Source organism: Triturus cristatus, chromosome 7 (assembly GCF_964204655.1).
Source record: "Triturus cristatus chromosome 7, aTriCri1.1, whole genome shotgun sequence".
In the NCBI taxonomy this organism is placed as follows: Eukaryota; Metazoa; Chordata; class Amphibia; order Caudata; family Salamandridae; genus Triturus; species Triturus cristatus.
Window position 1 is genome coordinate 299518596 of NC_140590.1, and position 12354 is coordinate 299530949.

The following is a 12354-nucleotide window of genomic DNA, read 5'->3' on the forward strand; positions in this document are numbered from 1 at the left end:
CCCAGTGATCAGCCAGTTGTGTCTGATTGGAAGGCCAGACCAGGGGTGGCATAATACATGCTGCAGCCCCTGGGAGGCCTAGGGTACACCTATGCCCTGGGTACCTAGGGTACACTGTACAGGGTCCAATAAGGTGATCCTTACCAATTGTGTATGCACCTAGGGTACATGGAGTCCATTTTAAGGAGAGAGCAGACAGCCTGAGACCCTGAATGGCAGAATCTCAGGCCAACTAAGTCGAAAAACCAGCTAGACACTAGGCAAAAAGTTGGGGGTAACCTTAGTCAGATATCCACCTTCCTACACAACCCCCCCCCCAAACGAAAGGAGATAAGGCTGGCCTTGACAAGGTAAGCCTCTATTGCCTAAGTGGCCATATAAGGAAGAACCAGCACTGGCATGGTTACCCCCTGTCTCATGGTCCACTAAGCAATCCCTCATCCTAAAGTTATAATAGGGTCTCCACCATAGGGAATCTCTACCTTGGGTGTGTCTTTGCAAAGTAAAAGGCTGGTGTTGAGATGGAGTACTGAAGTGAGTGTCCTCAAAGTGAGGCCTCAGCCTCCTCCAATCATCCTCCACCATGGATGCCTTTCTTTCCTTAACTGAGTTGCACTGTGCTCTCAGGGTCAGCCTCTGGCTACCTAAAGCTGGAGGCTGGGTCCCTTTTGTGGGCTTACTGGAGGGACAGGTCAGGTTTGGGGCCCTAAGGTCCCATGTTTGCCTGTGCCCAACAGAATACCTCTGGGGGAGGTCCCTAACTACCTGTAAAGGGGATCCCTCAGGAATGTTTTTACCCATCACCTGGCTAGGGCTACTAGCCAGGCAATCCTCATTCTTTTGATGGGGGGGTTCTTGTGGACAGGGGCCCTCTTGGGGTCCACTGGCCTCCCTGACCTCTGCAGCCCTGGGCTGACTGAGGCAGGGTAGAGAGAGGCAGGCTACCTGCACCAGACTGGGTCCCACCTTGGAAGGGGCCACTGACATCAGAGGCTCTGCCAGGCCAGGCCTGGCTACCTCTGGGGCAGTTCCTTCACAAGGGGTGAGGTCAGATCCCTGAGGAGGCTGACCTTTTCCTAATGTCTGGGGAGAGGGAGACTTTTCTTCCTCCCCACTACTCTCGTAGTGATCCATAGTTTCAGGCTTCACTACACCTATGTCAGTCTGAGTATGGGCTGAGACCATTACAGCCTTGCCAACCTTTTCAGGGGGGCACTCAGTTTGGGTTTGAGCTGTGACTGTCACAGCTCTGCCAATCTCTACGGGGAAGTCTGTCTTTGCCTGGGCTGTGGCTACCACTGCCCTTCCAACCTTTTCAGGGAGGAAATCTATTTGGACAGGGGTTGTGGCTGGCACAACCCCACTACCCTTTTTTGAAAGGCCTACCATTTTGGAATGGGTGTCTTGTTCAACTCCAGCCCAAGCTGAGAGTTCTAAGTCATTCCCCAGTAAGCAGTCCACAGGCAAGGTTGGAGACACTGCCACCCTTTTAGGGCCAGTGACACCTCCCCAGCTGAGACATACCTCTGCCATGGGATGACTGTTCTGTTTGCCATCAATGTTAGTTACCTGGTATGAGAAACCAGGCAAAAGCTGCTCAGAGGGATCTAGCCTATGGGCCACCATAGTGATGCTAGCTCCAGTGTCTCTGTAGGCCTCAGCTTTTCTACCATTGATGTAGGGCTCCTGTCTGTACCTACCCAAAGTGTTGGGACAGGCAGTGAAGTTGGCAAACCCCATGCCACCATCACAGACAAGAGTAGCTGCTGTAGGGGAATTGGCTAAGCCAGAGTACCCCTGTGTTCCCCAAGAAAACCCAACCATATTTTTGGGGGCACTCCCACCACCTGGGGGATTACTGCTGACAGTAATAGGTGGTGTGACAGGAGTAGTTGGAGGAACAGTTTTGTTTTTAGCCTTTGGGCAACTGCTGTCAGTTTTCCAATGCCCAGGAGTTTTACACTCATGGCAGTAAGGCTTTTTAACTGTGGTAGAGGAGGGAGCTTGGGACCCACCACCCTGTGTGGAGTTTTGGGGCCCTGAGGAAGATTTCTCTTTTGTTTTGTCCCCACCCTTCTCTTGAGGCTTGGTGGTATCTTTCTTTTGGTCACCACCCTGATTTTTAGGCCTAATCCTGGTCCTGACCCATTTATCTGCCCTCTTTCCCAATTCTTGGGGAGAGGTCAAATCTGAGTCTACCAGGCGTTGATGGAGAAGCTGGTTCTGACAATTACTAAGGATCTGCTCCCTCATAATCAAGTTGTACAATCCTGTATAGTCCTGCACCTTGCTGCCAGTTAACCAACCTTCCAAAGCCTTAGTGGCACAATCCACAAAATCAGACCAGTCCTGTGTCTGTGTCTTCTGGGTGTCTCTGAACAACAACCTATATTGCTCAGTGGTTAAGCCAACCCCATCTATCAGAGCACTCTTCAGGACTTTGTAATTGTTAGCATCCTCATCACTGACTGTGAGGAGCTTGTCTCTACCTTTGTCAGAAAAGGAGAGCCACAAGATAGCTGCCCACTGACTCTGGGGTATCTGCTGTACTTTGCAGGCCCTCTCCAAAGCAGTCATCCACTTGTGGATGTCATCCCCATTCTGATATGGGGGGACTATCTTGCTTAGGTTTCTATGGTCATAAGACCTATCCCTATCTCTAGGAATGTTGCTGCCACCAGTGGGTTCTGACCCACTTAACTTTTGCTCTCTAGCCAGGGCAAGCTTCTCTTTGGCAAGGGCAAGTTCTTCCCTCTGAATCCTCAGATTAGCTTCCCTCATTCTGGCTTCATGCTCCTTTCTCTCAGGGGAAGTCATTCCCCTGTGAGAGGAAACACTAGAGATGCTAGAGACATGGGAGTGGATGGATTCCCTTGAAGGGGATCTGTCCCTCCTGCTTCTCTGGTTAAGCCCACTTGGGGGTCTGTATGGGGGGACCCCATGCAAACTCCCATGTAAGCTTAGGTTAGCCTGGCTAAGTCTTCCTACTTGGCCCTGGCTGTCTACCTCTTCATCTGAAGCCCCATCTGACTCCTCTGTGGTGGGTAGACCCTTATCTACAGCTATGGCACCATACTTGGCAGCTCTTTCAGCATGATAGGCCTCCAGAAGCTCCACTAGCTGTCTAAGGGTAGGGTTGGAACCCTGTTTTAATCTCCTGGAGGTACACAGTTGTCTCATCTCCTGGAAAGTGAATGCATCATATCTAGAGGGAACCTGTCTAGGATTCTCCTCTCCTGAGGGAGCATCAGTGTGATCTCCATTCAGGGACATGATTCTAGTGAGGGTGTGGTGTGTGCACCTACCTACACTAGCTGTATCTACTAAACCTTTCTAGTAGTTGTAGACAGGGTGTGTTACTCCCTTCAACCTACAACCACTAAGTCCAGTAGGACTTAAGTATTATAATCTATGTTATATGTACCTAAACAATATCTGTGTGATCTTTCAATTTAGTATCTCAAGATTACAATGGTATTACAACAGCAAGCTCAGATCCCAACCGCTGCTCACCAATGTGAGAAGTTGGCCTGATGTATGATGTCACTAGTTCTATTGTACACCTTATATCAGTCCAAATACCCTTATGGTGATTGGTTGTAAAGTCAACCTTATAGACCAGCTATCCTAGTGGTAGCATGGACAAGAGCAGTCTTAGGCTAAACTCTGAATGGCATGTGAAGCCAGCTGTGATACCATATATAATCCCTTGAATACCAAATGAAAGGACACCACAACAGATATATATCAAAATAAAGTGTATTTATTCTAGACAACCCTCAGCACTCTTTATGAGATTAGAGGTAAGTACAACACAGTCTTTTTTAAGCATACATTAAGTCACACAGGTAAGTAATACAGTTAGGCCCTAGGGGCCACGCAAACCATATACTAAGTAAGTGGTATAAGGACCACTGTCACGGAAATAGGATAGGCCTAGGCCTAGGGAATCGCTGGGGCTACACTAGCAACAGTTAGGAAGTGGGAGGCCCACGGGATTCAGGTGCAGAGTGGAAACACTCATGCGTAATGCGTATAGTCGATAGAAATAGTACAGTTTAGATATAAACAGTTTAAGGACACTTCTGAAGCAGCTAGAGAGTTGAGACTCGGAAACTAGACCTTAGGATAGTCACTACCCTTGTGAGCACCGAAGTACCCAAGTTACCTGGCCCACAGGCTGCGGGTGCATAGGTGTGAACTTGCGTCGGGTTTCGTCGTGGACTTCTATGGATGCCTGAAGGAAAGTTGCTGACAGGCAGTCAGTGAGGAGTGTCCGGTGGATCCCAAGGCTGGGATCAAGAAGAGAGGAGACCTGCAAGCAGAAGGGACAGAGTCAAGGTCACTAGCCAGTGACCACGTGGAACCAGGAAGGAACCAGGCGATGTCGTGAAGATTGCAGGTGAAGGTGAGGCATTTGTCGCTGCAGCCACGAGGACCAGGGAACGTCGAGGACGACCAGGACCAGGAGGCAAGCTGTCCCACGAAGGCTCTTGCTGTCGGCGGCGTCGAAGTTGGACTAGGACTCACCAAGCCTTGGCAAGCGGAACCCACGAAGAACGGAGGACTTGCTTCTGGTGCAGACTAGGAAGGTCTGGGGTGCTTCTCTTTTGCAAAGAAGCAGGAGCCAGTCTGGAGGAGCCAAACCAGCGGTGAAGATTTCAGGGTGCGTCGTCACAAAGGCCACTAGCCAGCGGGCAAGCAACCGGACAGACGCGGCAAGCAGGAAAATGCAGAAGGGCCCCACGTAGGACTCGTGGAGTGTGGGGGGCTGGTCTTCGGTGCAGATGGTGCTTGGAGGTGGGGCTTCTCAATCCCCGGTGCACAACTTCGAGGGTGCCTCAGAAGCTGCGCTTGAAGATACTAGCCACTTTTCCCAGGTAGCCGGTCCCACGTCTCTCGTCGCCTCCACGGATCTCAGCTCGGCAGTGGATGTGGATCAGGGTCGGAGAAGTCTGGAAGTCAAGGCTCTGGTCGGGCTCTGCAGTCGGTCCCTCGTAGAACTTTAGCAAAGCAAAGGGTAGTCTCTTGATGGTGCCTGTTTGCACAGGGTAGCCACTCCTTGGCCACAAGGGAGATTCTTCAGTCTTTTTCTTGCGTCGAATGTCGAAGGTCCAGAGTTTCTGTTCAAGTTGCAGGTTCAGGATAATCTAATCTCCTGGGGCCCAGCTACCACTCTTATACTAATCTGGGGGGCTGGGTTACCTGCTAGGTCTCGCCTTATGGGTGGGACCTGGGAGGGGGGTGGTTACACCCCCTTCCCTTTGTCCAGTTTCGCGCCAGGACTGGGGCTGGAGTGCCCCAGCACCGGTTTGAACTGGACTATGCATGGGACACCTTGTGTGCCCCAGGCATGTCTCATTCCTTTCAGCCCTCCCTGCCCCAATACACTAAAGTCTGTCTGGGGAGGTGCTAGCACCTCCCCAAGCAGGAAACCTATTGTCCAAGCCTCCCTTGCCGGGATCACTCCCAGCAGCAGGAGGTCAGACTTGTGTCTGTGGCAGCAGCATCCATTTTGTGATGCTGAGGCTTTGGTTAGAGTTAAACAGCAAAGTAGGATTTTAACATGTCTCTCCCTCTAGAAGGGAGGAATAATATCCTCATCACCAGAAATGGTATGGGGGTATTATTCCAAAGTGTTAGACACCTTACACGACATGTTTTGATAAAGCCAAACCATAGTTACCATAACCATTTAAGATTATAAGGCACTTTAAGAGTATATGGTAGGCTATATCATAGAACAGCTATAAGGACATGGTTCCGAAAGCTGCAGACAGGCTCAGCTCATGCTAGAGCACTATCTCACATGTTACCAAGCACTCTGCCTCCAGGATTGTTAAGGCCTGCCATAGGAGTGGCTGATAGGTACACATATGTCTATATATAAGGTAGATATAGATATACTATATCTAAGCAAGGGGTGATTACACGACCTTGCCCCAGCTGAGTGATCAGCCAGTTGTGTCCGATTGGAAGGCCAGACCAGGGGTGGCATAATACATGCTGCAGCCCCTGGGAGGCCTAGGGTACACCTATGCCCTGGGTACCTAGGGTACACTGTACAGGGTCCAATAAGGTGATCCTTACCAATTGTGTATGCACCTAGGGTACATGGAGTCCATTTTAAGGAGAGAGCAGACAGCCTGAGACCCTGAATGGCAGGATCTCAGGCCAACTAAGTCGAAAAACCAGCTAGACACTAGGCAAAAAGTTGGGGGTAACCTTAGTCAGATATCCACCTTCCTACAGTGATAATGTGTTGGGTGTGTGGGAATTGTAGTCTTGTGCTGGTCATAGGGTGGACCCTGGTATCTGTGTGCCATCACAAGCTGTTGGCTACATAACTTTGTTCATGTAAGCAGTTACTGCATGGTGACATCGTCCCAAGGTGTGTTCCTTCCTCTGTGTAACCTGACATCTTCCCTGCAGGGTCATTCCAATATGTGGTGCTGAGCTGTGTCTACATTGGCTGGGTGTGTGACGGACTCGTTAGACTTTGGCCATGCATGCTGAGCGATCTCTCCACCTGCATCATTCGTGGCGTCCTTGGTGGTCACTGTACTTGTGTATGTAGACTGTTGACATGACTTCATGTGGACATGTTTTCTTTTCGGCGCTATGCATGTGTATACTCCCAGCCTCGCACACATGTGGTACATGTACTGCAGGATCTTTGTGCACCTGACTGACATTTGTGGGCATTGGATCTGTGGGTACTCCACCCTTTTCTTTGCAGGGGCACTGCTGTGAGTGTTAGGCACCCACCCCTCCTGTGTCTGGGCACTGCTGGGAGGACTCTGCACACACCTCTCTTATGTCTGGGCACTGCTGTGAGTGTTAGGCACCCACCCCTCCTGTGTCTGGGCACTGCTGGGAGGACTCTGCACACACCCCTCTTATGTCTGGGCACTGCTGGGAGTGTTAGGCACCCACCCCTCCTGTGTCTGGGCACTGCTGTGAGTGTTAGGCACCCACCTCTCCTGTGTCTGGGCACTGCTGGGAGGACTCTGCACACACCCCTCTTATGTCTGGGCACTGCTGTGAGTGTTAGGCACCCACCCCTCCTGTGTCTAGGCACTGCTGTGAGTGTTAGGCACCCACCCCTCCTGTGTCTGGGCACTGCTGGGAGGACTCTGCACACACCCCTCTTATGTCTGGGCACTGCTGGGAGTGTTAGGCACCCACCCCTCCTGTGTCTGGGCACTGCTGTGAGTGTTGGGCACCCACCCCTCCTGTGTCTGGGCACTGCTGGGAGGACTCTGCACACACCCCTCTTATGTCTGGGCACTGCTGGGAGTGTTAGGCACCCACCCCTCCTGTGTCTGGGCACTGCTGTGAGTGTTAGGCACCCACCCCTCCTGTGTCTGGGCACTGCTGGGAGGACTCTGCACACACCCCTCTTATGTCCGGGCACTGCTGGGAGGACTCTGCACACACCCCTCTTATGTCCGGGCACTGCTGGGAGGACTCTGCACCCAACCTTCCTATATCAGGATATGTACGCTTAGAACATACACGGGTGTGGGTTCGCTCCATGCATACGCGGGTGGGGGTACGGTCCATACGTACACTGTTGGGGGGGTATGCTCCATGCATACGCGGATGGGGGTACGGTCCGTACGTACACTGTTGGGGTGGGGGGTACGCTCCATAAATACGGGGGTGGTACGGTCCGCACGTACACTGTTGGGGTGGGGGGTACGCTCCATGCATACGGGGGTGGTGTTACGGTCCGTACGTACACTGTTGTGGTGGGGGTACGCTCCATGCATACGGGGATGGGGGTACGGTCCGTACGTACACTGTTGTGGTGGGGGTACGCTCCATGCATACGGGGGTGGGGGTACGGTCCGTATGTACACTGTTGGGGTGGGGGGTACGCTCCATGCATACGGGGGTGGAGTTACGGTCCGTACGTACACTGTTGTGGTGGGGGTACGCTCCATACATACGGGGGTGGTGTTACGGTCCGTACGTACACTGTTGGGGTGGGGGGTACGCTCCATGCATACGGGGGTGGTGTTACGGTCCGTACGTACACTGTTGTGGTGGGGGTACGCTCCATGCATACGGGGATGGGGGTACGGTCCGTACGTACACTGTTGGGGTGGGGGGTACACTCCATGCATACGGGGGTGGTGTTACGGTCCGTACGTACACTGTTGTGGTGGGGGTAAGCTCCATACATACGGGGGTGGTGTTACGGTCCGTACGTACACTGTTGGGGAGGGGGGTATGCTCCATGCATACGGGGGTGGTGTTACGGTCCGTACGTACACTGTTGTGGTGGGGATACGCTCCATGCATACGGGGGTGGGGGTACGGTCCGTACGTACACTGTTGGGATGGGGGTGCTCTCCATGTATACGCGGGTGGGGGTACGGTCCGTACATATCCGTACCCACGCTGTGGAATGCTTGTGCGGGCCATACCCAGGCCTTTGCCACGTGGGTACGAGCCGTCCCGCCATTGTTGGGGTGACGTAGGTGTGGGCGTGGTACGACTCGTACCCACGCTTTTAAGGCATGGGTACGGGGCGTACCTGTATTGTTGTGTTACCGGTTCGCGTCGTCAACCACTTCCGTTGTGGCGGACGCTGGCTTTGCTGGACACGCGCCAACCCCCTCGTAGTGACCAGGGCCTGGGGGTCAGGTATGTCCAGGGCATGTGTGCTGTGTGACTTGGGTGGGGGTTTTGTGGCCTGCCCCTGCTTCTGCCCCCCCCCCCGCTTTCCCCCCTCCCTTTGTTGTTCTGACCTTCTGCGGCGTCTGCGTCGGAACCTGTAGAGGAGGTCGACTGCTATGAGGGCCGGGATGACACGTAGGTTCGGGTCCATGTCTGTCCGTCGCGTGCAGGTACTCCTTGTTCGTGTCGGCCTGATTTCCTGGCAGTTTTTGGCTGCCGGAAAATATTCTCCGTGCGGGATGACGTCGGTGCGAATCGTACTTCCTGGTTCGTGAAATGCAGGCTGCGTGCGTCCCGACGTCACGTCGGCACTTTCCCGGATCACATTTGTATGTATATTTTCGTCGGTCGGTGTTTTGTACGAATCGTACGGAAATAGTATTTCCGTGCGAATCATACTCCCATGTTTGTATATTGTTCCGACCGGGTACGCGTCGGACGGAGAATATGCTCCGTCCGACGGTTCGTACCTGGTTTTTACAGGATCGTAATCGGCACCCTAGTATTGTTGCATTATCAGGATAGGGGCATGGACGAGTAACTGAGCTATGGGGTGAAAATAACCTCATTTCCTTCGTACCGGTACTGGTACTGTTGTGTACTTTGTTTTGTCCTTGGAAAAGCTGATTGCTTTCATACTCTCCTGGAGGAAGAACCATTCAGGGGAGGTTGGCCCTGTTCACCCCAATCCTGCCTTTTGTTTGACTCCTGCTGTACTAGAACCTGGGGTATGGACGATTGAGTACTGTTCGATTTTGCTTGACTGGCATATGGTAAGACTGTGAATGATTCTTGGTTTTGTGTTTCAGATATGCTTTCAAGCTACAGACGTTGGGTACACTCTTTAGGATTGTAGATCGCTATATCCCGCACAAGGTGTATATATATATATACACGTGAATGTTTAGTGAGACCTAATGAGAGTAGGTGTAATTGCACTCTGTTTACATTGTTGTTATTACAGGTTCTATTCCCTTTCCATCCCTTCCCTATCCTATCCCCCGCCTGATCCCTCGAACACCCTGCATACTGATTGGGGTGTTGGTGATATCAGGAGGAGGACCATTTTATGCTGCAACTGGATCCTGTGGAGCGTAACCTGACATCAAGGGCCTTAGGCAGCAGCCAAGTGGTGATGCGTAAAACAATTGTCGTACTTCACTGCGGCGAGTGAACCTAGTGTGCGAGCCTGAACCAACTACGGGGGACTCGGGGGGCTCTCCCCTGAGAAAATTTTGGAAAAAAAGTGGGCAAATGGTGCATTTTCAAGCAAACCAGAAGGTCAGTCAATACTACTGTTTAGAGTTGCGGGAGCTAAGAGACCATATAGAAGTTTGACACATGGTGAGAATGCTCTGGGAATATGGAACAAAAATGAACAACAATTTACTGGTACCGCAGTAGCAAAAACTATTCTTAATCATACTGGATAGAACCACGGTACATCCAACATGAAATAAATTCCAGTTAGGAGTCTGTAGGAGAGTAGGGTCTGCTATCCTATGGTCACCCCAAATGTTTGCTTTTTGCTTCACTGGTTTTTGACATATTGAGGCTGTGAGGCTGTGGGCCTGCTAAGCAGACCCCCAGCCTGCTGTTCTCTCTACTAAATTGACACTATGCACTATGGGTGCATAACCAATTGGAATTGGATCACCCTGTGAGCCCCTGTACCAGTGTATACTAGGTACCCAGGGCATTGGTGTATCTAAGGCCTGCCAGGGGCTGAAGCATGTATTATGCCACCCCAGGCCTGGCCTAGCAATTTGACACAACTGGCTGATCCCTCAGCTGGGGTAAGTTGGTGTAACCACCTCTTACTTAGGTGTAGTATACCTATACCTAACCTTAAATGGGACACATGTTAACCTATAAGTCACTCCTATGGCAGGCCTTGACAATCCTGAAGGCAGAGTGCTTGGTTCCATGTGAGATGGTGCTCTGGCATGAGCTGAGCCTGTCTGCAGTGGTCGGAACAACTTCCTTCTACCGTTTCCAGGTATCGTCATACCATATACTCTTAAGTGCATTATGAACCTCGCGGTTAAATGCTATCTTTGGTTTGGCTTTACCAAAACATGTCGAGTAAGGTGTCATACGAATTGGAATACTAACCCCTCGCCAATTCTGGCGACGGGGTTAGCATTCCACCCTTCTAGAGGGACACGACATGTACAGTACCTGAAACCCGGGTAAAATCAGACATAGCCTCAGCTCCACAAAATGGATGCTGCCACCACAGACACAAGTCTGCCCTCCTGCTGCTGGGAGTCCTTCCAGCTTGGGAGACGTGGACAAAGGGTTTCCTGCCAGGGGAGGTGCGTGCACCACCCCAGACAGGATTTTGTGTATTGGTCAGGTAGGGCTTGAATGGAATCAGACATGCCTGAGGCTCACAAGGAGCCTCGGTGCATATGCCAATTCAAACCGGTCCTGGGGCACACCAGCCCCGGACCTGGGGCGATCTGGACAAAGGATTGGGGGTGTAACCACCCCCCTTCCTGGTCCCACCCTTAGGGAGGGACCTAGCAGGTAGTCCGGCCCCTAGAATCCGCTTAAAGGTAGGAGCTCTGTCCTAAGACTTCAGACATCCTGGAATCAACTTAACTACAAGAAGAAGACGGGAACTTCGATGCTCTGCCGCACAGAGGACAGAAGGAAATCTCCCCTATGGTCAGGGAGTGACCATCTTGCTAACGCAAGCACCAACCAGCTACTCGACGTCTGCTTTGCCGCCACCTCCTGCCGGAGCCCGAGCCCAGAGCCCGACAAGACCTGGACCTCCAGACCTCTCACAGCCCAATCCACAGTCCCTGCAAAAAAGGAACCCGTGGAGGCACCGAGACACGTGGAGCCGGCCATCTTGAAAGACCGACGACAAGCTGCAAGCGCGACAACAGAGGCTCCCTCCAAGTTGTGCTTTGGGTCCTGAGATGCCCAACACCCGAGCAGCATCTGCACCGAAGGTGAGCCCTCCAGCATCTCCACGATCTGCGTGGGGCCCCTCTGCACTTTGCATCTCGACGCGCCTGCCCGGTCCCTGGCCCATTGGCTAGTGGCCATTTTGGCGACGAACCTTGAGAACTACTACGCTGGTCTGGTTGCTCCAGACTGGCCCCTGCTGCTCTCCAAAGGAGCAGCCCCTCTGACCTTACTGGTCAGAACTATCAGCTTTCTTCATTCTTCACAACTTCTGCTTTTGCCAAGGCTTGTTTGCTTCCTTCGAGTCGCCGACACCGCCGACAGCGAGAGCCTGCGTGGGACAGTTCATGACCCGACTCCTGGATGTCGTCGACCTTCAGGGACCACGTGGCTGCGGAGACAAGCTACACCTCATCACCTGGTTGCACCCGACATCGCCTGGTACCTACCTGGTGCCACGCCGGTCACTGGCTAGTGACTGTGATCACTGTCCCCTCTGCTTTCAGGTCTTCTACAACTCCGATCCACCCTTGGATCCACCGCATCTCTTCTGGACCGACCGCCTGCAGCATCTTTGTCATCAGTCTCCATTGAATTGATAGACGAAAGCCGACGCACTTCGAGACCTATGCACCCGCTTCCTGTGGGTGAGGTAAAGCTGGCACTCCGGTGCCCAAGTGTAGAGAAACATCTCTAGTGTCTGTGTTTTAAGTCTTAAGTTCGTAGTCCATCCAGAAGACCCTT

General features: G+C 52.3%; 1 protein-coding gene across 1 annotated transcript in view; it reads right to left on the minus strand.

The window, feature by feature from the left end:
• Nucleotides 1-12354, minus strand: part of LOC146809490 (dickkopf-related protein 3-like) — a 1194695-nt gene that overhangs the window by 666517 nt on the left and 515824 nt on the right. The window lies entirely within an intron of this gene.